Source organism: Eurosta solidaginis, chromosome 3, assembly GCF_040869045.1.
Source record: "Eurosta solidaginis isolate ZX-2024a chromosome 3, ASM4086904v1, whole genome shotgun sequence".
NCBI lineage: Eukaryota > Metazoa > Arthropoda > Insecta > Diptera > Tephritidae > Eurosta > Eurosta solidaginis.
In genome coordinates this window covers 114,882,730-114,910,380 of record NC_090321.1, presented here as the reverse complement: position 1 = coordinate 114,910,380, position 27,651 = coordinate 114,882,730, and the positions used below count along the sequence as shown (strand labels likewise).

Sequence of the window (27,651 nt, the reverse complement as noted above, 5' to 3'; positions counted from 1 at the left end):
ACAACTTTCCTGCCGGCCACAGAGAGAAGAAAAAATTTTGTGCTATATAAAGAAAAATTTAAAAAATCTTCGTTTTGGACGAGGTGACAGTACTTCAGGCTCGAAATACGGGGAAAACCCAAGTATCATATAGGCATAAGCTAAATCTATACAAATTTCCATATATTTTGTTTGGATACATGTATAAACTGCAGCTATTGTTTTCTGAAAAATGAAACCAGTCTACTACTATTTTCATTTGTCGAAAAAAGTAAAGGTGTTTGGGTCCTAACACTCTTAGTTTGTTGGATCCCGTGGATCCGCTTTGTGATCCCATGGGGTCGCGCGCAATGTGTTCACGGCGTAAGAAAAGACAAAAAGCAAATGTCATCGAGTGGCAACCTTGATTCGTTCATTCAAAAATGTCATTCATTCATGGAAATGAGTATGAATTTTCTTTATGAAGAAAAATGTGCTGGGTAAGTATACTAGTATCGTTCCCTTTTTATACTTTTGTAAATTTTCCTAATTTTGTATTCTTTTATTTCATTTCAGGTTCACAGCTACAAATTGGGTGGTTCGCTGGATACAAACAACTTATATATCTATTGGAAATATTTAAAAAATAATTTAAATAATTAAGCAGAGCCCGAACTAAAAAGCAAAAAAGACTGTAAAACACCACCGAATTTTTTAAAGAGCGTTTTATGAGATTTATTTATTTTGTCTCTCAAGACTCATTACAAGTTACAAAGAGGTGTGAAAATAAATTTTATTTGCTATAATAAACAAAAAAAGCATTTAAAACCAACAACAAATTCAACATGAAAGTAGATACTGCTACCTTGGAAGTAATTTCGCCAAAGGTGAAAATCGGTGAACGTTATATTGAAATCGATTATGAATACCAAACATCAAATGTGAAACGAACGGCCAATGGCAAAATTCCGGTGCATCCCGAAACTGCTGCTCTGACAATTAGCACTGATCGTAGTGTACCTAAGCTGGGACTCATGCTTGTCGGTTGGGGAGGCAATAATGGCACGACGCTGACTGCTGCTCTAGAGGCTAATCGACGTCAATTACAATGGCGTAAACGTACTGGCATACAAAAGGCCAACTGGTTTGGTTCGATAACGCAAGCATCCACCATACTTATTGGTTCCGATGAGGATGGCAAAGATGTATATGTACCCATGAAAGATCTTGTACCCATGGTTAATCCCGATGATATTATCGTTAATGGTTGGGATATAAGTTCATTGAATATTGGGGAAGTTATGCGACGCTCAAAGGTGCGCGATGTAGAATTACAAGATCAATTGTATGAGGATTTGTCAACACTGAAACCGCGGCCATCCATTTATGATCCCGACTTTATTGCAGCCAAGCAGTCGGATCGTGCTGATAATCTAATCAAAGGTACTAAATTTCAACAATATTAACAAATACGACATGATATACGCGATTTCAAACAAAAAACTGGTGTGGATCAGGTGATTATATTGTGGACTGCTAATACAGAACATTTTTGTGAAATAAAAGAGGGCTTGAATACAACCATGGCTGAGTTAGAGGCATCGTTGAAAGCGAATAAGGCAGAAATATCACCATCAACTATATTTGCAATGGCCAGCATTGACGAGGGCGTAACTCTTACATTAATGGCTCACCACAAAATACGTTTGTACCTGGTCTTATTGAATTGGCCGAATTTAAGGGTGTTTTCATTGCTGGCGATGATTTTAAATCGGGCCAAACTAAACTTAAATCAGTGCTTGTTGAGTTTTTGGTGGGTGCAGGCATCAAACCTGTTTCCATAGTTAGCTACAATCATTTGGTTATAATGATGGCAAGAATTTATCAGCCCCACAGCAATTCCGCTCCAAGGAGATATCCAAAAGTAACGTTGTTGATGATATGGTCGAATTGAATCAAATACTCTTTAAACCTAATGAACATCCCGATCATGTTGGTGGTCATCAAATATGTACCCTATGTGGGCGATAGTAAACGTGCTACCTCAGAAATTATGATGGGCGGTCATAATACACTCGTCATTCATAATACATGCGAGGATTCATTACTCGCTTCACCGTTCATACTTGACTTGGTTATTTTGGGTGAATTGTGCTCACGCATTCAGATTAAAAATAATCAACGGGCCGATGCGCCATGGGTCTCATTTAATCCCGTACTTTCTATATTAAGCTACCTATGCAAGGCTTCATTGGTACCGCGTGGCGCACAAGTTATCAACTCGCTCTTTCGTCAGCGTTCGGCTATTGAGAATATATTACGTGGTTGCATTGGTTTGCCACCAAATTCGCATATGATGCTGGAGCAACGTTTTGATTTTTCATTAATCACCAATGAGCCGCCCACTAAGAAATTAAAGGGTATCGACAGTAGCTGTGCCGCTGAAGTGAACGGCAAAAGTGCTAGCACTGGAGCAGCAGCAAAGGCTCAGTATGATAATTGTAAATTAAATGGTCATACGAACGGGCACAAAAAGTAATACATAGATGCTGTTTAGTGTTAACGCTTGTTAGAGACATTGGTTGCATTGATTGAAGGCTGACGTGAATGAATTATTTCAGTACTGGCGTAGATGTAAAGGTTACTTGCAAAACTATCTTTCCAGCAGGTACCGCCAACTCGGGATCAACTTTAGTGACTTCACCATCAGGCACTCCCGCCCAAGCCACCTACTATCCGATGTATCATAATGGATTCCAATTGAGTATTCCACCAAATACAGTGCCGCCGCCGTGTACACCTGTGCATTTTACCAATACAACCAATTCTGGTACATCGCCGTCGACAGGGCAAGTAGTACCATCTGTTGGAGGTGCATATAATTTGCTTACGAATACATCAATAACTGCTGCAGTGGCAGCTGTTGCTTCACCGGCAACTCAACAACAAGTCATACAGGATTTTCCAAAACCGGTCCGCGGTCGCACAACAACAGTCCCTAGTAATAGCAATGAGGTAGACTCGAAAGACGGCATTTATCTGTTGCCTACAACAGTGACCTCTGAATCAACAGAGGATGCTTTACGGCAACAAAAAGTAAGCGCATTGCATCATCAACAAAAATCACTCGTCAATACGCATTATTTTTTTACTTATTTTAGGAAGAGCGCATTGAATTTCCTGTCATTTTCTTAAAAAAAATTCACACGACATTTACGATTTGCTACGAAATAACATTCAAAACGAGAAAACTTCATAGATTCAACAAACAGTTTAATAAAACGAGAGAGGCGATAGAGACAGCGGTGCAAGGGATGAAGATCAAAGTTCGAATTAGGCGTAGTGAAAATCTGGTTAATGAAGAATAAAGGAAAAGGTAAGTCTGTAAAGGCGGTGTCTTGCCTATATTCGAAGATGTATTTGGTGTGTTTAGTTTAATGACTGATACAATTGTTGAAGGACAAGAGCTGTTGCAAGTGCGTCCGGTCTTTAAGAAACAACAAGGAAACTTTGATCGCATATTAAAATGTGTGGCGCATTTGATATTTTTATTAAATAGTACAGCAACAACGCATGAACAGAAAAAATTGGTATTTTGTTCTGTGCGAGATTTAGTACGCGCGAATGTGCGTAGTGCTTTCACTTGCGATACATTGTTACATTTATTGTGACAGCTGAATGCTCATCAACACATGAAGGCCGTCAATTAGTACACACAATACTTCCAATTAATGTCGATACGCTATTTCGCATACTTTTTCAAAATCGAAATTCTTTTTGGAATTTCATGCAGCGCGTAAAACTGAAAATATGTCTTTCAACGATTGGTTAACCAATAATGAAGGCAAGAAGACACGTACTATTAATTTAACTGTGCAATTATTTGCTTCCGTGGGCCCCAAAGTGTCTAAGGTTACTGAAAACCAAGAGATGCGTGAAACGGGTGAATTGTATTCCATAGATGTAACTAGTGTTAATGCTGGCATTCCATATGCCGATAGTTTCAATGTCTTAATGCACTATTGCCTTCTAAGAACTGTTGATGATCATGCAATGCTGTCAGTGCACGCTCAAGTCAAATGTAAAAAGTCAATATGGGGTGTTGTTAAAGGTTTTATTGATAGGAATACATGGGCTGGTTTAGAAGAATACTGAATACTATTTTCTGACGTTGGGATTGCGTTAGGTAGGGAAAACGTTGCGTCAGTCTGCTACTTCCCCCCACCAGTGGTAAGGGGTGGCAGATACTGCGTGATGTATTTGGTTTTGTTAGTTAAGGCCTCGCTCAAGTCTGACACTTCCCCCCACCAGTGGTAAGGGGTATCAGATACTGTTCGAGGTAAGGGGAGTATCCACCCGGTGGGATGCCCTCCCGCTTTCAACGACCTTTTGTAAGTCTGGCACTTCCCCCCACCAGTGGTAAGGGGTGCCGGATACTGCTCAAGGTTAGGGAACCTTTTCCCACTTCCAAATTTTTTTTTTTTTGACTTATGTGAAATTAAGAAACGATTCCTTTTTTGATTGGGGTTTTTGAAATTCCCATTCGTAATCCAGTAAGCGGGAAGTATCTAGTAGTCTAGTAGTAGTGATATTGGTTTTGCAAGTGCCAATATGTTGTGGGGGAAATGATTCGGTTTCTACTGAACATTTCGTGATTGATAAGGTCATGTTGGGTTGGTCACTCTTTCAGAAATTGTTTAGAAAATGCCGCATGTTGGACTTTTATTCAAAAAATGCACTATGCTGCCAAAAAAACTCCCTCTACGAGCATAAGTTCAAAGCATTTTGTCACAGGAGGGAGTTAATGAAATACTCTCACTCTAATATAGGGCGGTTTGGAGACAAGTCCTGAATTGGGAAATTTTTGACATTGAGATAGCATGATTCGAAGATGTAGGCGACATGGGGTGAGAAGCCACTCAGCAGCCCAAGTAACTACCAAGTTCTCCAACAAACTATAATATGTATAAAATTTCTAAAACAAGGCAACAATCAGTATCTACTTCAGTGCTTCTGTAGTTTGATAATACTGGTCTTTGTTCGATTATTGTTAGCACGAACGCACATATTTATGAATGAAATGGTTTTCTTAAACAAATTGTGAGCAAAGACTTTCGGTGTTTATGCTTAAACTGAAATTCACCTTAATTGGAGACATTTTTGAAGACCTTTTGAAAGTTATTCAAAAAATCAATGTTCAAAACCTTTTGACAATCCGTCTAAAAAGAATTGTTAGTTATAAAGGCTTTTGGGAGGCCATTTATAACATGCTTTCTTTTAGTAAATTTTTATGAGGTTTTATTTATTTTTGTTTACACAATTTGTGAACAAACATCAACGCTTTGTAAGCTTAATGTTTGTTTGGGAAAGCTTTTATTATAGACTTCCTACATGACGTGTACTTTGTTCTTATGAATTATAACTATTGGAATCCTGATTGCTAGGCCCGCTTCGGTGCTGTTGGCCTCGTGCATTTGACCGAGTGCATATGTGTTCTGGGGCAGACCGTGGGTCTGTATTAGGGTTCTGGTATCCTCGCTGGGGGAAGCGAGTGACTTTGGGAAATTTAAAATATACCAAGGGCCGAAAGCCCTTAGATTCTGTGGCAGATCGTTTCGCCCTTCTGCGGTAGGCTCTTATGATGTCCTCGTTATGGGATAACGAGTGAATGGGGTGGTTTTTGGTGTCCTCGCTCGGGGCGAGCGAGTGAATTTGGGGATTTTCTGGTATCCTCGCTCTGGGTGAGCGAGTGAATTGTGGGTTTTTTTTTTGTTCATGGGCCCCCGGTTAGTATTGTTAAAAAAATAGAAAAAAAAATGCTTTTTGTTTGCGAGCTTTTGGGAAGCTCTCCCGCGTCTTCGTGCGTCTCGCTCCCTCTCCCCATTGCCCACTAGTAGTCAGGTGTAGGATTCCCTCCGGTAGACTCGACACGAGACCGGGGGTAGAGAACAAAAAAAAGAGAAGATGTAGGATCGCCCTCCGGTAGACTCGCACCATCACGAGACCGGGGGGTTGATTATAATTAGGGCCTCGGGAGAGACACAAGCTAAGGGATAGCGGGGCATCACGGCGCGTGGTTAAACGCGTCTTTATGTCCCGCGCTCCCTTTCCCCATTGCCATCGCGTAGTACGCCTTAGGTTTCCCCTCCGGTAGACTCGCACCCTCACGAGACCGGGGGGTTGATTATAATATATGGGTCGGGAGAAACGCAGGCTTAGAGATAGAGAGACACGAAGACGCGGATTCCGCAAATATGTTTTCCATGCTATCACCAACCGTGGGCCTCTGATTGTAGGTAGGCGGGGGACATATAATTTTGGTTTTTTAGGGTTTTGTAAGGCGGAATTTGGCCCCTTACATGTAATTCTCCTTGTCGTGGGACGGAAGTAGTACCAATTTCGTAACTGGTCTAGTTATTTGTCCCCGTGCCGTATCCAGTTCGACGACTCGAACTCGGTTATCGGGGCCATAGTGAGGATTGGCTACCCGACCTAGTCTCCATTCGTTGGGGGGTAGATTATCCTCCTTAATGACGACTAGGTCCCCCAGTTTGACATTTGATTGTGGATGCTTCCACTTAACGCGCTTCTGCAATTCGGTGAGATATTCGGTTTTCCATCGCTTGCAGAAAGTGTGATGGAGGGCTTTGAGTTTCTGCCACCGATTGATCATCGAGGCAGAGCTCTCGCTCGCATCTGGTTCTGGCGGAGCCAGTAGGTGGCTGCCAGTTAAGAAATGTCCTGGGGTTAGTGGTTCCAGATCCGTTGGGTCATTCGACCCTGGACTGAGTGGGCGCGAGTTGAGGCACGCCTCAATCCGGCACAAAAGGGTTTGGAACTCCTCCATGGTATATTTATGGAGAGAAGCGACCTTTTTGAAGTGGCTTTTGAAGCTCTTCACTCCCGCTTCCCACAGGCCGCCCATATGTGGAGCGCCGGCGGGAATAAAATGCCAAGTTAATGCTTGATGGCTATACTTGGAGACTGTTTTGTCTCGGCTTTCTGCCAGGAAGGCTTTGAATTCCGATCGTAGAGATCTGGAAGCTCCGACGAAGTTCGTACCATTGTCGGAGTAGATGTTTTTTGGACATCCTCTTCTCGCGATAAAACGCGAAAAGGCTTCGAGGAAGCAGGGGTGGTTAGGTCACTAGCGGCTTCTAGGTGGATGGCCTTAGTGGAGAAGCAGACAAATAGGCATACGTAGCCTTTGGACAGTCGACATCCCCTACCGCGGTAGCTTTTGATGTCGAAAGGCCCCGCGAAATCTACCCCGGTATTAGTGAAAGCGCGGGTAAAAGTAGTACGTTCGCAGGGAAGGGTACCCATAAGTTGGGACTGCGTCTGCTTCCTGTGAATAATGCAAGTTTTGCAATTGTGGATGACGGCTCTGACCACTGTCTTGACATTCGGAATCCAATACTGGGTTCGAATAAGGCGGAGCATGAGCTGGTTCTCGCCATGAAGGGAATCATGATGAATCATCGTGACTGTAAGGCGAGACAGCCTACAATTGTAAGGCAATATGATCGGGTGCCGCTCGTTGTATGACATGTCTTTTGAGGCCCCTAGACGCCCCCCTGTTCTGATAATATCATCTTTGTCGATGTATGGGTTGAGTGACAGGATTTCACTCTTCCGATCAATAGGTTCCCTATTTTTTAATTGCAAGTATTCTGTACCGTAGGATATTTTCTGACATACTTTTATTAGTGCTTGAGTCGTTGCCTTAATCTCATCGGCTGAGATTATGCACGACTTTTCGTGGCATACCGTTTTTGTTTTAGGATGCGTTCCTTTTATAAATCTCCTAACGTAGGATAGGACTCTTAGAGCTCGTGGCAAGTCTGAAAAACGATCGAGTATATCTTCTTGTTCAGCCTGAGTGACGGCATACGACTGTGCTTTCACTTTCTTCTCCTCATATGATGTATGGTAGTCCGTTTCCTGTACTGGCCATTGGATGTTGTCCTCTTGCAACCAAGATGGTCCCTGCAACCACAACGAATTGTTGACTAATTCACCCGCTGGTAGGCCTCTGCTTTCTAAATCCGCCGGATTTGATTCTGAATCCACATGTAGCCAGTCCTTGCTTCCGACCATGTCGATGATCTTCGTTATGCGGTGTGCGACAAAGGTGGACCAGGAACAGGGCGGTTTCCGTAGCCATGCGAGGACAATGCTGGAATCAGTCCATAGATGAATGGTGATTGGTCCTAATTTGATGCTCCTACAGATTGAGTCAATCATCTCCGCGAGCAATACTGCACCGCAAAGTTCCAGACGTGGGAGGGAGATTGTCTTAACTGGTGCGACTCTGGTTTTTGCCATAAGTAGGTGTGTATAAACATTATTCTCTTTTTTGACGCGCATGTACACGGCTGCTGCATATGCTTTCTCCGACGCGTCACAGAAGCCGTGGATTTCAACCTCGTCTTCTGGTGAGAATTGTACCCAACGTGGTATTCCAATCCTATCTATCTCCGGGTAATCTTGGGTGAAGGTTTTCCACCGCTCTAATGTCGTTGGTGAGACTGGCTCGTCCCACCCTGTACCTTCTAACCAAATGTTTTGCATAATTATTTTTGCCACTATGACCATTGGGGCAAGCCACCCCAACGGGTCAAAGAGTTTGGCAATAACTGACAGGATCTCTCGTTTTGTTAGCATGTTAGGGTTGTCTAGTGATCCCGCTTTGAAATAAAATAAGTCAGCATGTGCGTTCCACCTTATACCTAATGCTTTCACTGTGCTGGTGTCTTCAAAGGCTAAGAAGTCCTCGCTGAGCAGATCCGATTTCGGGATGTCTTTGAGAACCTCCTCCGAGTTTGAAGTCCACTTTCGTAATGGGAACCCTGCCGAATGTAAAACCTGTCGAGTTTCGTCTCTTGCCATAATGGTGGAGGTGAGGTTGTGTCCTCCTGCGAGGACGTCATCTACATACATACATTCCCGGAGTATGTTTGATGCTGTGGTATGGGAACTTTGTACGTCGTCAGCCAACTGTAACAGCGTTCTTATAGCAAGATAAGGGGCACAATTAACTCCGAAAGTTACCGTTTTTAATTCGTAGAGTCCTGTTGGTTCATTCATGTCTTTTCGAAAAATAATACGTTGAAATTTGGTATGATTATCGTTCATCCAAATCTGCCTATACATTTTCTCTATATCACTGTTGAAGACGTACCGATAAAGTCTCCAACGAATGATGAGAGTCGGGAGATCTGCTTGGAGTACCGGGCCTGGGAGCAAAACGTCGTTCAGACTTGTACCATTAGCAGTCGGACTTGAAGCGTTGAAAACGACCCGGACTTTAGTAGTTGTGCTTTCCGCCTTTACCACGGCGTGATGGGACAGGAAATAATTATCAGGGTCATCTGCTGCGACTGTGCCCTTAATTTTGTGCATATGTCCGAGCGTCTGGTATTCTGAAAGTGCCCTTATGTATTCATTCCCTAACTCCGGATTTTTCGTTAACCGCGTTTAATTTCGATAGAATTGCGAGCATGCGCGTTTAAGGGACCCTGCTAATTTTCGTTCTTCCGGGTATTCCTGTCTAAATGGCAGTGAAACGACATATCTTCCATCCTCATTTCTCTTTGTGGTTTCTCTATATAATTTTTCACAATATCTGTCATCGTCGCTAGGGCTTTTAATTTTCGGTACATTTTCCAACTCCCAAAAGGCTTTTAGTTGGTTGTCCAACGCGACCTCGTTGTAAAATGACACGATGCTCTTCGTTGGATTCGGTGCTTCAATACGACCGGTTAGTATCCAACCGAACACTGTCTCTTGGGCCAGAAGTGTATTAAGTACATTCTTTTTTAGACCGCTTAGTATAATTTGGGGATATATGTCTCCACCAAGTATGAGGTCTACATCTTCATTGACGTAAAACCTCTTGTCTGCCAAAACTAAGTCTGGGAATGCCTGCATAGTCATTGTTTCGATATGGCAGGATGGCAGATTCCCAGTTAGTTTGGCTAAAATTAGAACAGGAGTAGTCAAGCTAAAGCATGGGTCCACTGGTGAACGTAGCTCGATGGTGGATGCCTCTTTAACTTTAGCAGATACTGCGTTGGTGATGCCTGAAACTTGGGCATGCATTTTCTTTGCCGGCAAATTGATTCTGCGTTTTAGTCTTTCTGTCATGAAAGGGCATTCAGACCCTGAATCAATTAATGCCCGCGCGGAGAAGTCGGTACCATAATGATGAATGTGTACGCGAGCAGTTCCTAATAGCACGCCTGTGCTGGAATTCGCATGACAGGATTTTACATTCTGGTTCGCAGAAGAATTTGGTTGCCCCGATTCCTGTCTTCTTTGTGCTTGTGCTGAAGTTGACGGAATATTATCCGCGTCTTTAAAAGGATTGCGCCTCGTAGTTTGCTGAATTGTATCCGCATGCAGGAGCGTGTGGTGACGAGAGTAGCATTTAGCACAGTTGTACGAACTGGTGCACCGCGTCACTGTGTGTCCTGGGGATAAGCAGTTCAGGCATCCCCCCGTGGACTTGATGAAGTTGATTCTCTCCACTGGGGTCAGATCACAGAATCGGGGACAGTTCCGTAACCTGTGTTCAGCTTTGCACATTTTACAAAAAACCCTAGATGTTGATTTTGAAGTCGGTTTTGATACCTTCGTTTGGAAGGCACCAAGTCTTTTTATGGGGGTTTCGGTTGTATGCCGAGTATTTGATGGCTTTTGTCCCTTTTCGGCGTTAGAGCCAGTGAAGCTAGACACTGTTTCCAGTGTCTGAAACCTATTTGATAGAAATTTGTCCATATCTTCCCATTTAGATATGTCCATTTTATGGTCTATGCTTTGTTCCCATAGAGACAGGGTACTTTCCGGTAACTTTGTCGAACACAAATAAGTTAGTATTGCATCCCAATTGGATGTGTCGATTTTGTGACACTTGAGGGACGATAGACAATTGTTTATATCGCTATGTAATTTCTTTAACGCGCTCCCACACTCACTCTCTACCTTCTTTAAATTAAAAAGAATTTGCAATTGCGTGTTGACTAATATACGCTTGTTTTCATACCTTTCGCACAGGTTTTTCCAGGCCATATCGAACCCATCATTTGTCAGAGGGCATTTTTTTACAATATCCTTGGCCTCGCCCTGTGTCTTGTTGTTCAGATGGAATAGTTTTTCCACCCCCTGTAGGTCGGAATTATTTATGTATATGGCCGTAAACAGGTCACGAAAGGTTGGCCATTATAAATAATCACCTTTGAAAATCTCCGTGTCGCAAGGAGGGAGGCGGATCTTATGCCCGCGAGGTGCGGCTGGGGGTGCTTGCTCCGAGATAGCACTATTTTCTACCTTTTTAAATTTCTCTGCCTCAGTAGATACTGTGGATAAGCAACGCATATATATTGAGTAGGTAGTCATATGCTTTTTCCGGATGGCCAACACATCATTTGCGTCGACATCGTCTGATCCCATCAGTGAGTCAAACACAAACTTAACCTGCTTCCATAAGGAGCGCAACTCTTCTTGCTGTATCGCAAGAGTGTGCTTATTATGATGTTCCTCTGGAATAAGGCTGTACTGTTTCTCAAACTCTGTGATTACCTCAGCTGATCGGATATAATTTTCCATTTTTTCAACAAATCTTTCCTGCCCAACTAAAACCAAACTAATTCTTTGAACAAAATGGAAACAATGTTTTAAAGGTCGCGTTTATTTATTTATGTATTTCAGACTTGGCCGACTCGTCTGATATATATATATTTTTTTTCTCAAAAGGAAGAATAAGTAATGGTGTAACCACTCGCCACCCGCATGCAAATTATGTATATATGTATATATTTATATTTATGGCTCTTAAATTATAAGGGTCAGACTTGGGCGATTCGTCTGGTTTTCCCACGAAAAGAGTAAAAAACACAACAATGTGGCTTACTCGCCACCCGCACGTAAATTTATATGTATGTATTGGTGTGTGTTAATTTATTTGCAGATTATTTTTGTGCCGTAAGACAGAGAGCAGGGGGGAGCAACTCCAATGTGTATCGTGTGAAGCAAAGGGGGGGCTACTCGCCACTTGAGCGTTCAATTTTATTATAAAAAATAAGTGCGCGCGTTGATATAAAAACTCGACGAAAAGTGTAAAAATTTTATAAAACTCTTGTGCGAAAAGCGACTGTGTGACAAAAATTTATCGAATTAGTGCAAATTAAAGTGAAACAAAGCGAGAATGTAAAATTGCCACAATCGAAATGGCGTGAGAATTTTTTATATGGAGGTGAGGTTATGTGTACCTCTTCCCTGTGCTGTGTCTGGAGAGCCTTACTGGTGGTGGGGGGATAGACCAGATAGCCACAAGGAATTTAAGACAACGTTAATGTGCCACGTTTGCACTTAATTTTATTTTTCGACACTAATAAATTGTTCACCCTTTTCGCGGTTAATCACAGTCACTACGCGTTTGGCACTTGGAATATATATTTTTAGATGGTTTTTAACCAAAAAAAATGTGGCTAGAAATATATAAACTTACGTGGCTGCTGCGGTAAATTGCCTAGATGTGTAATGCCACCAGAAATTAAAAAATACCACCACGATAACTTGCACCAGGAGTGTTCCACCAAGCGTGTATATCACCAATAAAAATGTTGAGTATTACCACGAAAGAAAAAACTGGTATCACCTCTGCAGTGTATGAATGTTCGCTTAATTTGGCGCGTATTACCAAGATGATCCAAAAATATCACCAAGAAATGCGTATGAAGAGTTAAATTTATTGGACGTGGACTGTATTGGCGCTGGTTCCTTTTTCGGGGAGAAGAACCATGAACAATTGTGGTGTGTCGCAAACTCGGCAACGGAGTGGAGGCACCACAATTGCGTTTGGTTTAAATTTAAATGAAAAGAAAAAAGAGGCGAGATATATTCCTCGTTATAATAATTTCTTTATTATAGTGCAAAATTAAATTTGAACAATAATTACCTTTTTATAATAAAATGTGGCGGGGCTCCTCGGACGGTGTTGTAGTTCGCTCAACGATCGCTGGAAAAGTAGACGGTTGCCTTGTCGAGGACAACCGTTGAACCGCGGAAAAATCTCCGGTGTTAAGGGGAAGCTTCCCCACATAGTTGTACCGGCATGCATGTATATGTGTACGGACAACATAACCCTATCTATGTACACATATACATGCAGGTGGGCGAACTAGGGGTCGATAAAGTGGTGCTATTAGGGTGGCGCAAATTAAGAAGAATTTAGGCTTCGGGCCTAACCACCCTAATAAACCTTTCGATATTGTTGTAATTGACACAATAGGCCCATTGCCCGAATCGAGATATGGTAATAAGTTCGCACTTACCATAATCTGCGATTTGACAAAATACTTAGTTACAATATCAATACCAGATAAAAGTGTAAAAACCATCGCGTCAGCACTATTCGAAGGCTTCATTTTAATATACGGTGCTATGTAATCCATTAAATCAGATTTAGGCACTGAATTCAAAAATGAAATTTTTGCAAATTTAACCAGTTTATTAAATATTGATCACAACTTTTCTACACCATATCACCACGAAACTGTAGGAACTATCGAAAGAAACCATAGAGTTTTCAATGAGTACCTACGTGCGTACTTACGTGATTCCTTTGATGATTGGGATACATATTTCAAATATTTTACGTTTTCGCATAACACAACGCCAAATACGGTATTCGATAATAAACTTACTCCCTTTGAACTAATTTTTGCTAAAAAGGCCATTGTGCCGTCTGAATTGAAGAACGAAACAATCGAACCCATTTATAATATCGAAAATTATTCAAAAGAAGTAAAGTACCGAATGCAAAAATGCCACGCCTTGGCTAAAGAGTTAGCAGAAAACACAAAATAAGAAATAAAGATGCATACGACAAAAATGCACAACCAATAGTAGTAAACATAAACGATATGGTTTTAGTTCAAAAAGAACCACGTGAAAAACATAAAAACATATATCAGGGCCCATATTTAGTAACAAATATAGACGGTGTAAATGTAACCATTTTTGATAATGAAAACCAAAAATACAAAACGGTACATAAAAACCGCATAAGGCGAGCACCCAGATAAATAAAATCGGATGTACCCAATTTCATTTTGAGATAGTCAAAATAAATTTTTTTGATTCAAGGTTCGATTCGAGCTCAAGGCCAGAACAATAATTTTTTTCTAATGATAATTATAGTTATTTTTTAATTTTTCTAAATTTGAAAAATTTTATTTTGTTTTTGGAATAGTAAGTAGAAATTTTTTAGACAACCTGCCATAGCTGCGCAGATAGATCCATTTCGAAGGGTGCTAAGCCTTCATCAACAGTACGCTTTAGGCATGCTGCGCTAATCATTTAGCTATACAGTGGTGGTTTGTTTGACTGGCAAATTTGCTACTTCTATTCCTTTTTACCAACTATATTTATTCAGTGTTGCGCCATCTGGTGCAAATCACTGATACTGCTGGATTTTTGTTTATTGTCAATTACTTTGTTTGACATTTCCAAGTGCTCATGGTTTATTAACAATTGTTTTTGTTTTTATCGGCCTATTGATAAATGATTCAAGGATAAATGGGTAAAGGAAAACAAAAACAATTGTTAATAAACCATGAGCACTTGGGAATGTCAAACAAAGTAATTGACAATAAACAAAAATCCAGCATTATCAGTGATTTGCACCAGATGGCGCAACACTGAATAAATATAGTTGGTAAAAAGGAATAGAAGTAGCAAATTTGCCAGTCAAACAAACCACCGCTGTATAGCTAAATGTTTAGCGCAGCATGCCTAAAGCGTACTGATGATGAAGGCTTAGCACCCTTCGAAATGGATCTATCTGCGCAGCTATGGCAGGTTGTCTGAAAAATTTTCTACTTACTATTCCAAAAACAAAATACAATTTTTCAAATTTAGAAAAATTAAAAAATAACAATAATTATCATTAGAAAAAAATTATTGTTCTGGCCTTGAGCTCGAATCGAACCTTGAATCATTTATCAATAGGCCGATAAAAACAAAAACAATTAATAAATTTTTTTAATAATTTTATTACACCAAATTTAAGCAAATGGAAAAAAATGTATCATACTTTAAAACAATACTTAAAAATAAAAATAAATGTAAGGCGCGATAACCTCCGAAGAGATCTAAGGCCGAGCTTCTCTTCCAATTTGCGTCGTGCTCCTCTTGATTTTTCCCTACAAATTGGCCGGACGGGACCTACATGTTTTATGCCGACTCCGAACGGCATCTGCAAGGCAGATGAGTTTTCACTGAGAGCTTTTCATGGCAGAAATACAATCGGAGCGCTTGCCAGACACTGCCGAGGGGCGACCCCGCTTAGAAAAATTTTCTTCTAATTGAAAAATCTTATTTCTAAAATTTTGATGTTGCTTTGCCCGGGAGTTGAACCCAGGGCATACGGCGTGATAGGCGGAGCACGCTACCATCACACCACGTAGGTATAAGCTGATACACAAAAAGAAAGCCACAAAAATGAAATTTTGAATTACAAAAAAAAAGAAACAACAAAAAAAAAAAACAACTACAAAAATACATATAAACTAGTAATATTAATATATGTACATATGTAGGCCTCAGTTACAAATAAATGTAAGTAACTAAATTAACTAAGATAATCTACAAAAAAAAAAATACAAACAAACATATATAAACTACTAATATTCAGATAAGTAAATATGTAGGTTAAAATACAAATAAACGTAAATAGTTAAATTAACCAAGTTAGCCTAGGTATATCTGCCGCAAAAGTTCAAAAAACAGGTGTTGAAACAAGTTGGAAACGGGCATATCGGCTCGAAAAAATCGACCGGCCATTACAATTTTGGCTGAACATCACGGCGGACTAAATTTTTATTACTAAAACCCCACAAGCAATTTTAGTGTGCCATAATTAATTAAAACTGCATAAAACTGAAAGTGGTGTTTTTATTTATTTGTGTAATACAAAACACACCTAGTTTTCAAGTGCAGGCACCAGCATAGCTACCACACGTATTACAGAGACAAGGGTATGGAGGCGGCGCCCTCCACGTCGATATCTGGCTGCCATCAATTTGCCGGCTTGGGGTAACGCAGGAGTTTACAGAGGTTGTTCACGATTTGGTGCATTTTCATGCAAATGCATAAAAGGCCTGACAAACTTGCTATATCTATATGCATATAAAATAACTGATGCAACCAATTTTATGCAAATCAATGTCATTGGTGCCAAAGGTAACGCCCTACCATTCCATACCAATCTATTGGTTTTTGGTTTTTCGCCATATCCATAACCAGTATATAAGTAAAGCCCGTTGACCGCTCCAAATAAAACAGACATTTAATTTTTATTATATTTTTAATTAACTATCAGCGCTGGCTGTATCAATGAGTACTGAAAACGAAACTGAACTTACAAACTACTCTAATTTTGAATCTAACCTAAAGTGGTGGCCGTCGCAGTCGCTGTTGATGCCGCTGCTGGTAACGCGCGCTGACCGGCCTGTGATGATTTTGTAGACTTCACTTCATGCAAATTTTATATATTTATTTTAATGTAAAGTACTTGTCGTTCGGTGAGGACGTGTTTTTTAATCGCGCCCTAATTATGCTTAATAAATAGTAATTTTGCAATGTGTTTATGCATGGAGCATAATAAACTGTTTGAGATATTGACTCTTATAATGTGAATAGTTCGTTGTGATCACAGTTTGTGTAGGAAACATTATATCTATTCACTTGTGCATGATTTGTCTATTTATGACTTGTCTATTTATTTAATTAAATATGACTTGCCGTTGTGGGACGAAAGTGGATCGTGCTCAGGCCAAAGTGCAGTGCTCTAATTGTAATGAGTTTTTCCACCTAACTTGTGTTGGTATGCAATGGTCTGACTTATATTATCTGTTGAGTTCATATACCCCACTTCTGTGCGATGAGTGTAAAGCAGTGAGCCGTAGTTCTCTTCGATCCCCGCTTAAAAATAATACAACAAGAAATGAGCGCCAATGCAACCAAAACATTGACAATCAATCTTTTGCTTTGTTGATCGATGAGTTCGCTGAAGTCAAAGCTCTTAATTCTAATATTCTGCGTGTGCTTAAGCAAAATCTATCCAAAGCGATTTAACTACGCTAGCCCACCAAAAAGTGCAAACGCTCGAAAATAACTAAACCCTTAGTTATTGGATCGAGCTCCAGTAATGAGTTACGCGCTGTTGTCAGAAGAAAATAGCTCCATATATCTCCCTTTTCGACTTCAGCAACAGCTGACCAGGTAAAAAAATATATTGCTAGACATACTGGTATGGAAGAAAACTACATTATTTGCAGTAGTCTTAGCAAGAAAATTGTTTATCCGAGCTCTTTGACACACCTTAATTTCAAGCTAGGCGTTAATGCCAACTCATATTCGATGCTGTTGCAGCCTGAACTATGGCCTGCAAATATTATTGTGCGCCCGTTTAAAATCAAGCCAAGATACGACGAAATCCAACCGATGTCCGACGGCAATCGGTTGGGTTAGATGGGGGAAATAATCAAATAATATTATATATGCAGAATATGGCTGGCGTTAGAAGACGTGGTTAAATGAAAACTTTTTCAGCGAGGAATATTTTGATCCTATTTTATACAATGTTTTTCGCAAAGATAGAAATTCAAACCTTACTGGTTGTGCACGTGGTGGTGGAGTTCTCATTGCGGTATATTCCAAACATCATGCTTTTGAAATCGTACTGGAAAATAATAGTGCGCTACTTGACCAGCTATATGTATGCATTCGAGGCTCATCAGACCCTGTTTTTGTTTGTGCTTCATATACACCGCTCAATAGTAGCCACGACTTTTACACTGCACATGTCGATAGCATTACGTCACTGGCATTGAACAAAGTTGGTGGTGATCATCTTTGCATGCTGGGTGATTTTAATCTGTGTAATGTTAAATGGTCACAGACTCTATCCAACTCGGCTTTAATGGCATGTGAGGTCAATGGCTCCAGCGAAATATATTTAATAGATAGTTTTTTAAGTATTGATATTGAACAAATTAATCGTTTTCAAATAGACTAGGCCGTACTTTGGATTTGATATTTTTATCTAATAATCTAAATTTTTCACTTTTTGAATGTATTTCTCCTATTAAAAAATCCGATTTGCATCATGTTCCACTAGTTCTTGATCTGGAATTTTATAAATTTGCCGAAGCTAGTACTATCAGCTCTAATTTTTCATTTAATTTTAAGAGATGCAATTTTTCAAATTTGAACAATGTTTTGCTGGAAATAAATTGGGATAATATGTTTTACAGTCTTGATACCACTAAAAGGTTTGAGATATTTAAGTCTACTGTTCTGCAAATTTGTAGAAATGTTATACACTTGGCTTCCAAAAAGAAATACAAGGTGCCCTGGCATAATAGAGCCTTGATGAAACTTCGGAATTTGATAAATAAGTTTTTCCATAGGATAGGATAGGATAGGTTAGGTGGTAGCTGCCCTGATAAGGATAGCTCACTTGGGCAACACGAAGATCCGTTGTGATACCACATACACCAAAAATAACAGTGACCTAGATCTAGCTACTTAGATAATCGTTGGGTAGCAACGATAAAGCTCCGAATGATACCGATCTCAACTTTGGATATATCCTCGGGAGATCCAAGTGAGTCGCGACCGAAGTACTTTCGCCTAGTTCTGGCAAAAGCTGGACAATCAAGCATAAAGTGATTTGGTGATTCCACCTCATCATCCTCCATACAGCTGCAGCAGGATGGAGTTTCCAGTATATTGAGACGTACCGCATGGATACCCATGGGACAGTGCCCTGTGAGCCTTAGTGAACCCAATTATTTCAGCAGACCTCCTGCCATCCACTTTTGGCCAGAAAGATCTTGCTACCCTGCAAGACGTGGTATCCGCCCAACGTTTGCTGAGCTGATTCGAGGCCCAGCTATGGAGGAGCCATCCACAGGTGGCCAGCGGGATCCCGAAATCCCTACAGCCATCTTCATCCGGTTCAGTTGTACCGATGCGGGCTAAGAGATCCGCTTGACATTTACCCGGGATATCACTATGGGACGGGACCCAGATAATCTTAATTGTAAAATAATTCGATGCAATCGCAAGCGAGGTCAGGCACTCCCAGACCACCCTCGATCGCACTGTAGTTGAGCTCAAGGCCTTGATAGCCGCTTGGCTATCAGAGTAGATGTTAAATTCCCTAACCGTGGTAGCACTGGATAGCATTCCATCCACCGCATCCTTAATCGCAGCAATTTCCGCTTGGAATACACTGCAGTGATCAGCCAACTTAAACTTGCGGCTTAAATTTAGCTCTTGACAAATGACAACCACCCGACAACCATTGGCTTCCAGCTCCACAAGAAGCTCGTTGACTACCACAACGAGGAGAGGAGATAGGACACCCCCCTGTGGCGTGCCCCTGCACACCTTCCTCTTAATTATGGCCCCTCCCCACTCCGCTGCAACAATTCTGCCGCATAGAAGTTTGCTAATAAATTCAACCAGAGCCGCCTCGACTCCTAAACCCACCAGAGCTATTTCGATTGCCCCCGGTAAGACATTGTTAAAAGCTCCCTCGATGTCTAGAAAGGCACCCAGAGCATACTCTTTGTGTTCTAGGGACCCCTCTATTTGCTTTACAATCGAATGGAGAGCCGTTTCCGTCGATCTGCCCTTGCAGTACGCATGCTGTGAAGCCAACAGTAACCCCGAGGTATCCTTTCCCGTAGGTACAGGTCAATCAACCGCTCAAACGTCTTAAGAAGAAACGACGAGAGACTGATTGGCCTGAAATCCTGAGGTGATACATGAGAGCTTCTGCCGGCCTTCGGAATGAAAATAACCCTAACCGTGTGCCAAGACTTCGGGATATAGTTAAGCCTGAGGCAGTTAGTATATATGATGGCCAACCAGCGGCAGGAAATCCCCAAAGACAGGCAGGAGATCCCCCCCACCTTTGGCGCAGGAATGATTCCATCAGGGCCCGGAGACTTATAGGGCTTGAACGACCCTATAGCCCAGGTTATTTGACTTTCCCGTATTGGAATGGCAGGCACTTCTGCATGGCCAACGAATGCCGACCATGCAGGCGAAGATCCCTGCGCAACTGGGACATCGGAAAAATGATTGTCCAGTAAAAGCCTTAGGGACTCCTCGCTACTCATCGACCAGTCCCCACCATCATCTCTGACATACCCCAGAGGAGCGGGGTTTCTAGAGAGTATATTTCTAAATCTCGCGGATTCATTGCAGCCTTCTACGTTTTCGCAGAAGCTTCGCCATGCATCTCGCTTGGCTATCCTTATTTCATATTTATAAATCCCCAGACTCACCTTATAGAGCTCCCAGTCCGAGGGTAATTTACTCCTCCTGGCTCTGTAGAAGAGCCGCCGACTGGACGCTGTAGGGTCGTCAAGAAAATCCGACCACCAGGGCGGCTTGCCCTTCCCCCTGTAAGTTTTCAATGGGCAGGACAGCTGAAAGGCGCTATTGCTTGCCGAGGTGAAGTTTTCAACCAGAACGTCTATTTCATATTCGGACAGGCCCGAACTAATGATAGGCACCGCAGGCAGTAGCTCTCCCAGCTTCCTACAATACAAGTCCCAGTTAGTACTTTTAGGGTTCCTAAAAGATATTTTACCGGGACGTTCTTCGTTCACTGAGAACTGAATATATCGGTGATCAGAGAAGGAGTGATCGTTGAGAACCCTCCATCCAGATATCCGACCTTCCAGTTCTCTACTAACCAGGGTGAGGTCCAGGACCTCCTCCCTTACCGCAGTAATAAAAGTCGGGTCATTCCCCCTATTACATATACAAAGTCCCTCATCTAAAATAAAAGTAAATAAAGACTCACCTCTAGTGTTGGTATCCGAGCTTCCCCAAATGCTATGATGGGCATTAGCATCGGCACCGATGATCACGCCAACACCTCTCCGCCTTGTTTCAGCGGTGATTTCACCCAGTATCGCAGGTGGTGGTCCCTCTACGTCCCCGTGGGGCATGTACGCTGAGACCACCCACATTTCATTACTTCCTCGCTCGAGGCAGACTTCAGCATTGCTGAAATTAGAGAGAATAAAAGCTTTAATCTCTTTTTTAACATGCACACAGGATCTAGGCCTACTTGCCTCCCCATGCACCAAGGTGTTGAATTTTCCAGTCCTTAATCCAGAAATCTTACTGCCGTTACTACTCAGCCACGGCTCCTGGGCAAGGACTATATCCACTCCGCCTTTTTCAAGGCAGAGCAACAAATTTGCGGAAGCCGCCTTAGAGTGCTGAAGATTGATTTGTTGGATTTCCATCAAAAGCGCTCTTCTTCCGCACCCCATCCTTGGCGGATTCGTATTAGTCTTGTCCATTCTAAAAAGTCCCCCCTCAAGGCCGCTATCCGGAGCCGATTGTGTAGTCGCCCTTTAACGGTCTCGTGGTTATCTATGCTATGCAGGGAGGCCACGCGAGGGTTGACTCATTACCTTATGAGTAATGCGTTCAGAGCCAGACCGGACGCGAAGCGGGAAAATCTTCAACCGCACCTACACCACCAACTTAACGGGACGTGGGCAGGTGCAGCATTAGCCTACCAGCCACTTCGGTAGGGTTTCACCCCGACCTACTAAAGTGGCAGAATACCGCACCTACCAGCCCAAAGCCATCAAGTCCAAATTTAATGTCAAATCAAAGCCCTAAACAGTCCAGTTCGTCACCGTTGTGTACCTATCTTGACTCTTAAAGAGTCCTCCCTCCCCTGAGCTCGGCACAATGACTCAGGGGGTGCGGGTTTTATCGAGTTGTCCTCTCTAGATCCGCCATTATCAGTAAAAGCAGGGGCACCTCGTGCAGGACGTGAAAACTAATCACGCGTGACATTCGTCACTATGGCCGGTCTAAGACTGAAATCAGTCCCTGATCCAGAGCCTGAAACCACTTATGATATCCAAGCCAAGTATCTTAGCCCCCAAAAATTTTTCCATAAATTTAAAAGAAATCAAAATCCAACTTTTTTCGACTTGTATAAAGTGTATGATAAGAAATTCGGGATAAATTTTTACACAGAAATTATATTTTAAATTTTGAAGAAACCTTAAATCAAACCTAAAATCATTTTTGGAACTTTGTCAACTCGAAGAAATCAGTTTCGAATATTCCGTCCTCTCTTTTTCTTGCTGAAAAAGCTGTCGATACTCCGGAGGACGCTGCAAATCTTTTTGCTGAATACTTTATGAACAATTTCACTTCTGATTCTGACAATCATGATAATATTACTTTTAATATTCAGGCTTCTATTGACTTCGGTAATCTAGTACTGTCTAAGGAAGATGTTCTTAATGAGCTTATTCGGCTTAAGACGGCGAAGAGTACCGATATCGATGGTTTGTCTGCAATTTTGCTTAAACAATGTGACTCCCTAATCTATCCACTGTTGTTAATTTTTAATAAATCGTTATCTACAGGTACTTTTATTGATGCGTGGAAATTAGCGTTCATTACACCTATTTTCAAGAGCGGTAATAAAAATGATATTACTAATTATAGGCCTGAATGTATCTTCCAAGATAAATTACGTTTCTGTGTTAAGAATCTTGTGTGTCTAGAGCAGCATGGATTTTTTTCCAGGACGCTCAACTGTGTCTAATTCGACTATTTCCTCTGATGACTGCCTCGTAGCTTTTCAGGCAGGATATCAGGTTGACGCTGCATATACTGACTTTTCCAAGGCGTTCGATAGAGTCTCCCATGCTATTTTGATTAAAAAGTTAGCTTGTATGGGCTTTCACTCAGTATTTTTGAGTTGGATTGAATCCTACTTATTTAATCGTCGTTGCATGGTTGTAGTCGATGGTGTTAGGTCTCATCCATTTGTTGCTTGCTCCGGTGTTCCACAATGTAGTATCCTGAGCTTTTATATTCCGCATTTGTGTGATCCGAATTTGAGTACGCTTGTTTCATCTGGTCTCCGTATTATTCCTGCCATTTTGCAAGAATTGAACGAATCCAAAAAGTATTCGTACACTTTGCATTACGCAGTCTGCGCTTCTCGGATTCTATCCCGACTTATGAAGCTCTTTGCTTATTGATTAACTTAAAATCATTGCAGGACAGGATGACAATTTTATCGCTGTCATTCGTTTTCGATTTGTTACGTGGGGTTGTTGATTGCCCTGTGCTACTTGAGAAGATTTTCATTAATAGTCCGGCTAGAGCTCTTCGTGCTTCAGAGTTTTTTCATATTGGTGTTCTTAGGGCTCCTTATGCACGGAATGCTCCAATTACTAGAGCCTTAATTGAGTTCAATAGAATTTCTAAATTTTGTGAGATAGATTTTTTTTGTTCGAAAGATTGCTTTGCATTTTAAATACTTTTTAAAAGTAAGGTAATTTACATTAACATTGTTAACTACTTTACACTTTTATAAATAGCCTATAAGATTCTTTTTTAATTGGCTTAAATAAATAAATAAATAAATTCCCACGAGCTGTAACAGTTGTTCTGTTCACAACTGCTCTGCACCTGCAGCTTGGTGTCGCATTGCAGATTCGTGGCTAATGTTTAGTGACCGGCCTGTGCTGATTTTGTGGACTTCACTTCATTCGAATTTTACATATTTATTTTAATTCCCACGAGCTGTCACAGTTGCTCTGTTCACAATTGCTTTGCACCTGCAGGTTGGTGTCGCATTGCAGATTCGTGGTTTGTGGTGTTTAGTGATTTTCTGGTGTTGCTGCGCTTTTCGTGTTATCGTGGGAAGCGCAAACTTCTGGCTCAGGATACGCGCAAGCTATTATTGTTCGCCTTGAGCTGCAGGTGTTAACTCCTCCCTTCCTAAATGGAGGCCGTCCTCGGTCTTTTCAAGACCATCATTTACAGCCTGAATATCGTGTTTTTGACGTATTTTATTTTAAGGAGGAAGTAGCAAGCAATCAGAATGACGATAGTAGCTAGACATGATAGCGTTGGACCCATTATAGTTCTTTCTCCTACCTTTGCAATATATTGTAGATTTTCCATGCTCATTCTCCGAAGGTATGGTATTTCGTCGTGGTTGGTAATATTGACGAGTGTCGGCGTCACCGAACCCGGTAGTTTCTTTAATATGCCATGTTGGTTTCTGAAGCATGATTCTTTGATTTTGACCTCGTATTCGAAGGTAAGCAAAAATGTGCCAGTAAAAGTTTTTACAGAACCATTGTTTGATTTAATCACAGCAGTATTGTCGTTAATAATCACTTTACCTTCATCGACCACTGGAATCGGTTCTAGGGCTGGGTCGAGTGCTGCAGTGGTCGACATTTCCAGAATGAAGCTGTTGTGCGCATGTTGTATCTGGTAGCTTTTGCAGAATGTGGACTGTGGAATGTGGGCAAGTACTACGGTACAATTTCCAATGGCCAGAATTTTATTATCGCAGTCAGCGACGTTGTTATCGTTTCCAAAGTGCAGAACAGGTTCATTGTGTTGGACGAAGAACAGGATAATTCTCTTACATACTAACATAAGTTTTGGATATTATTGGATAGGAAACACAAACATTTTTTATCTAACACGACCCTTACACTGGATACCTCCGGCCTGTTATTGTAATATTTGTAGAGTGCATATTGATTTTAGGTTCCACATCGTCAAAATTTAATATTTAGGTATTAATTACGTTTATCCCTGCAAGGGTAATTGCTGAATTCAAAGTTTCAATTTCTGAGATTATAATTCTATTTCTCGCAAGCAATGTTTCATATAAATGGTTAGTGTCAATCTGCTTAATCTTCGCACTTTTTGTGAATAGGTTCACCGTGTCAGTTAGCTCATTTATCTTTTTCTGTACTACTGTGTTTATTTCAATTTGTCTATTTTCTGAGTTAATCAGCTCTTGTTTCCAGAATTTTAGATTTTCAAAATCATCGAAACCCGGTGTTCCTGCAATAACCTTCAAAGCGGTTCCACAAATATTTATGCTTCGAGCCTGTCTGTGGTGGATGTCTAATGTTGCCAAAAAGGGTTTTATATGCGCAGTATCTGCATCCAGTAACATTCTCATTTGAGATGCAGGGAAATGCTTCGTTAGTTCCTTTGTTTCTTGGGCTATTTCCATATATGTCTCAAGATTAGTGGTATGTTTTAAAAAGGCGACGTCTTTCCAAATGGTTACAACCCCATCTTGAATCGGGATATAATCGGAGTTGGAATAGTCAGTGAGTTTTGCTGTTAATGACCCCATGAGAAGCATCACCATAAGAATCCTGTAATCCACTAAGAAAATTTCAAAAGCTATTCTACCTTATTTAATTTATGTTGTCCTTGTGGACCACCCTCCCTTTAATTAGGACTGTGGTCCCCAAGTCTGCCTCCAACTTTTTCTCTATCTACAGAGGTGTAAGCTTAATCTTTTATTGGTCCTTTGAATATCTCGATCCTTGCGCCACCTAGCGGCGATTTTTTTCTTCTTATTGTTGCATTGTCATCGGGTTCTGAACTATATTCCATGTTTCATATTTGTAGCTTATCGGGAAGTTATTTAAGTTTTAATTGCAGATTTCGATCACAACGGCCGTGCAGCCGACCTGTCAAGTCAAGCTAAATAAAACCGTTTTATAAATAAAATGAATTTGATAAATTAGTTTTCAAGTAATTTTTAAACCCGACTAGGACTAGTATGTTAACTAGTAGGATGGTGATTCAAATATCGACTAATATGTCAACTGGTATTACAATGTTGCATAGAGTGTCTAGTATTGCTATGATATCCGTGTATATAATAACTAGTATGCTCTCTGGTATAATGCTGGCGCAAATGCTGACTTGTAGTGTGTTAATTGATATGACCCTGGTGGGTATGCTGACTAGTATGGCATCTGGAACGATGTTGGTACATATAATGACCAGTTTGTCAATTGCTATGATGTTGATGCGGAGACTGGCAATTGACATTTCGTAGGACATCACCGTAGGACAAAATACCAGTTGCTAATATGGAAAAATTACACAACTTATACTAGTTGGGATTTTTGGCAAACTAGTATTCTTCTAGTATACAACTAGTTGTTTGACTGCAGGGCTACTTATACTCAAGAACAGTGTGTCGTCCCATATACTTACTTAAATAAATTGGCGCTTAACCGTATAAACGATTATGGACGCCAACAAGACGCGCCATCCGCTTCTTTAAATGGTTTCCCACCTGGTCCTCCCAGCGGACTCTTTCTTAGCCGTAGCATCATCATTCGCATAACATTGCCTAGCCAGCGCAATAGCTGCGTTTTAATTCGCTAGACTATGTTAATTTCTGCATAAAGCTCAAAGAGCTTATCACCAAATTTTCTTCGGTATGCGCCGTCGCCAACGCATTCGTAAATTTTTCGAAAACTTTTCTCCTCCCAGAGCCGCTTCATCTGATTTTGTCATGGTCCATGCTTTTGTACCATATAGCAGGACGGATACGATAAGTGACTTGTAGAGCATGATTTTCTTTTCCCGAGAGAGGACTTTACTTTTCCATTGCCTACCTAGTCCAAAGTATAATTTTTTGGCAAGAGTGATTCTTCGCTGGATTTCAGAGATAACATTGTTGGTTGTGTTAATGCTGGTTCCGAAATAAACGAAGTCTTTTACTATTTCGAAATTATGGCGGGTGTTCAGGCAGATGATATCAATGTCGTCAAAACACGCCAGTAAATCCATGCTTTTATAGAATACTAACCGGACCGGTGCGCATCTTGCGCAACAAATATAAAAGTCTCATATCAAATATCAACAGATCTCAGCTGTTGTATCAATCAATCATCTATCAATACAAACTTACATGCGCTTGCGCTCCCATCTGGCGAATGTTAGGAACTGCCGGTAATGCAGTGTTAGTTCTAATCAAATATTCACAATAGTGCCATAGTACAAATAGATTTCTTTGTGTGCTCACAATCATTTATTTTTAACAAATTGTTTTAATAAAATATAGCTAAACAAAAGCACTACGACCAATAATGCCCAAAGCTCGCTAAATAAGAGCAAAAAGGGGACCTGCACATAAAAACAGCAATTAGAAATAATATATTAGATTGTTACAGAGCGGTTAAGTTCTGCAGCAAGTGTAATTGTGTCCAGCATCAAATTAAAGAAATCGCATTATGGGGGAAACCCTGTCTGCAATCTCGTTTAGTTTGGAACGGCTCGGAGAGGTCCTTCCCAATGTAGACTGGGCTGCTGGTATTGCTCAACGTAATTTTGCATAGCCGTATAAGTTTTGCGGGGAAACCAAATTCATATATAGCGGCATATATGCAGTCCTTTTCGTGGTACCGATATTAAGAAGGCTGATTCCGCTATAGTTGGCCCAGTTTGTAGGATCCCCCTTCTTGTGGACCGGGCAAAGAACACTTTGATTCCAATCGTCGGGCATGCACTCGTCCGACCATATTTTGCAAAGAAACAGACGCATGTGCCCTTCCAGTTCTTCGCCACGGTATTTGAATAGCTCCGCAGACAATCCATTAGAGCCCGCTGCTTTGTTTTTTTTAATCCGCTTTTTGCTATTCTCATTTCGTCTTAATAGGGTGAGGGGAGATTAATTCCATCATCATCGATTGCGGTACATCGCTGTTTCCATTTTGAAGAGCAGAGAAGTGTTACCTCCATTATTGAGGTACTCTTTGGACACCGGTTACA

The 27,651-nt window shown here is 41.1% G+C and overlaps 1 pseudogene; it reads left to right on the top strand.

The window, feature by feature from the left end:
- Positions 1–488: 488 nt before the first annotated feature.
- Positions 489–27,651, top strand: part of LOC137244238 (inositol-3-phosphate synthase-like) — a 142,818-nt pseudogene continuing 115,655 nt past the window's right edge.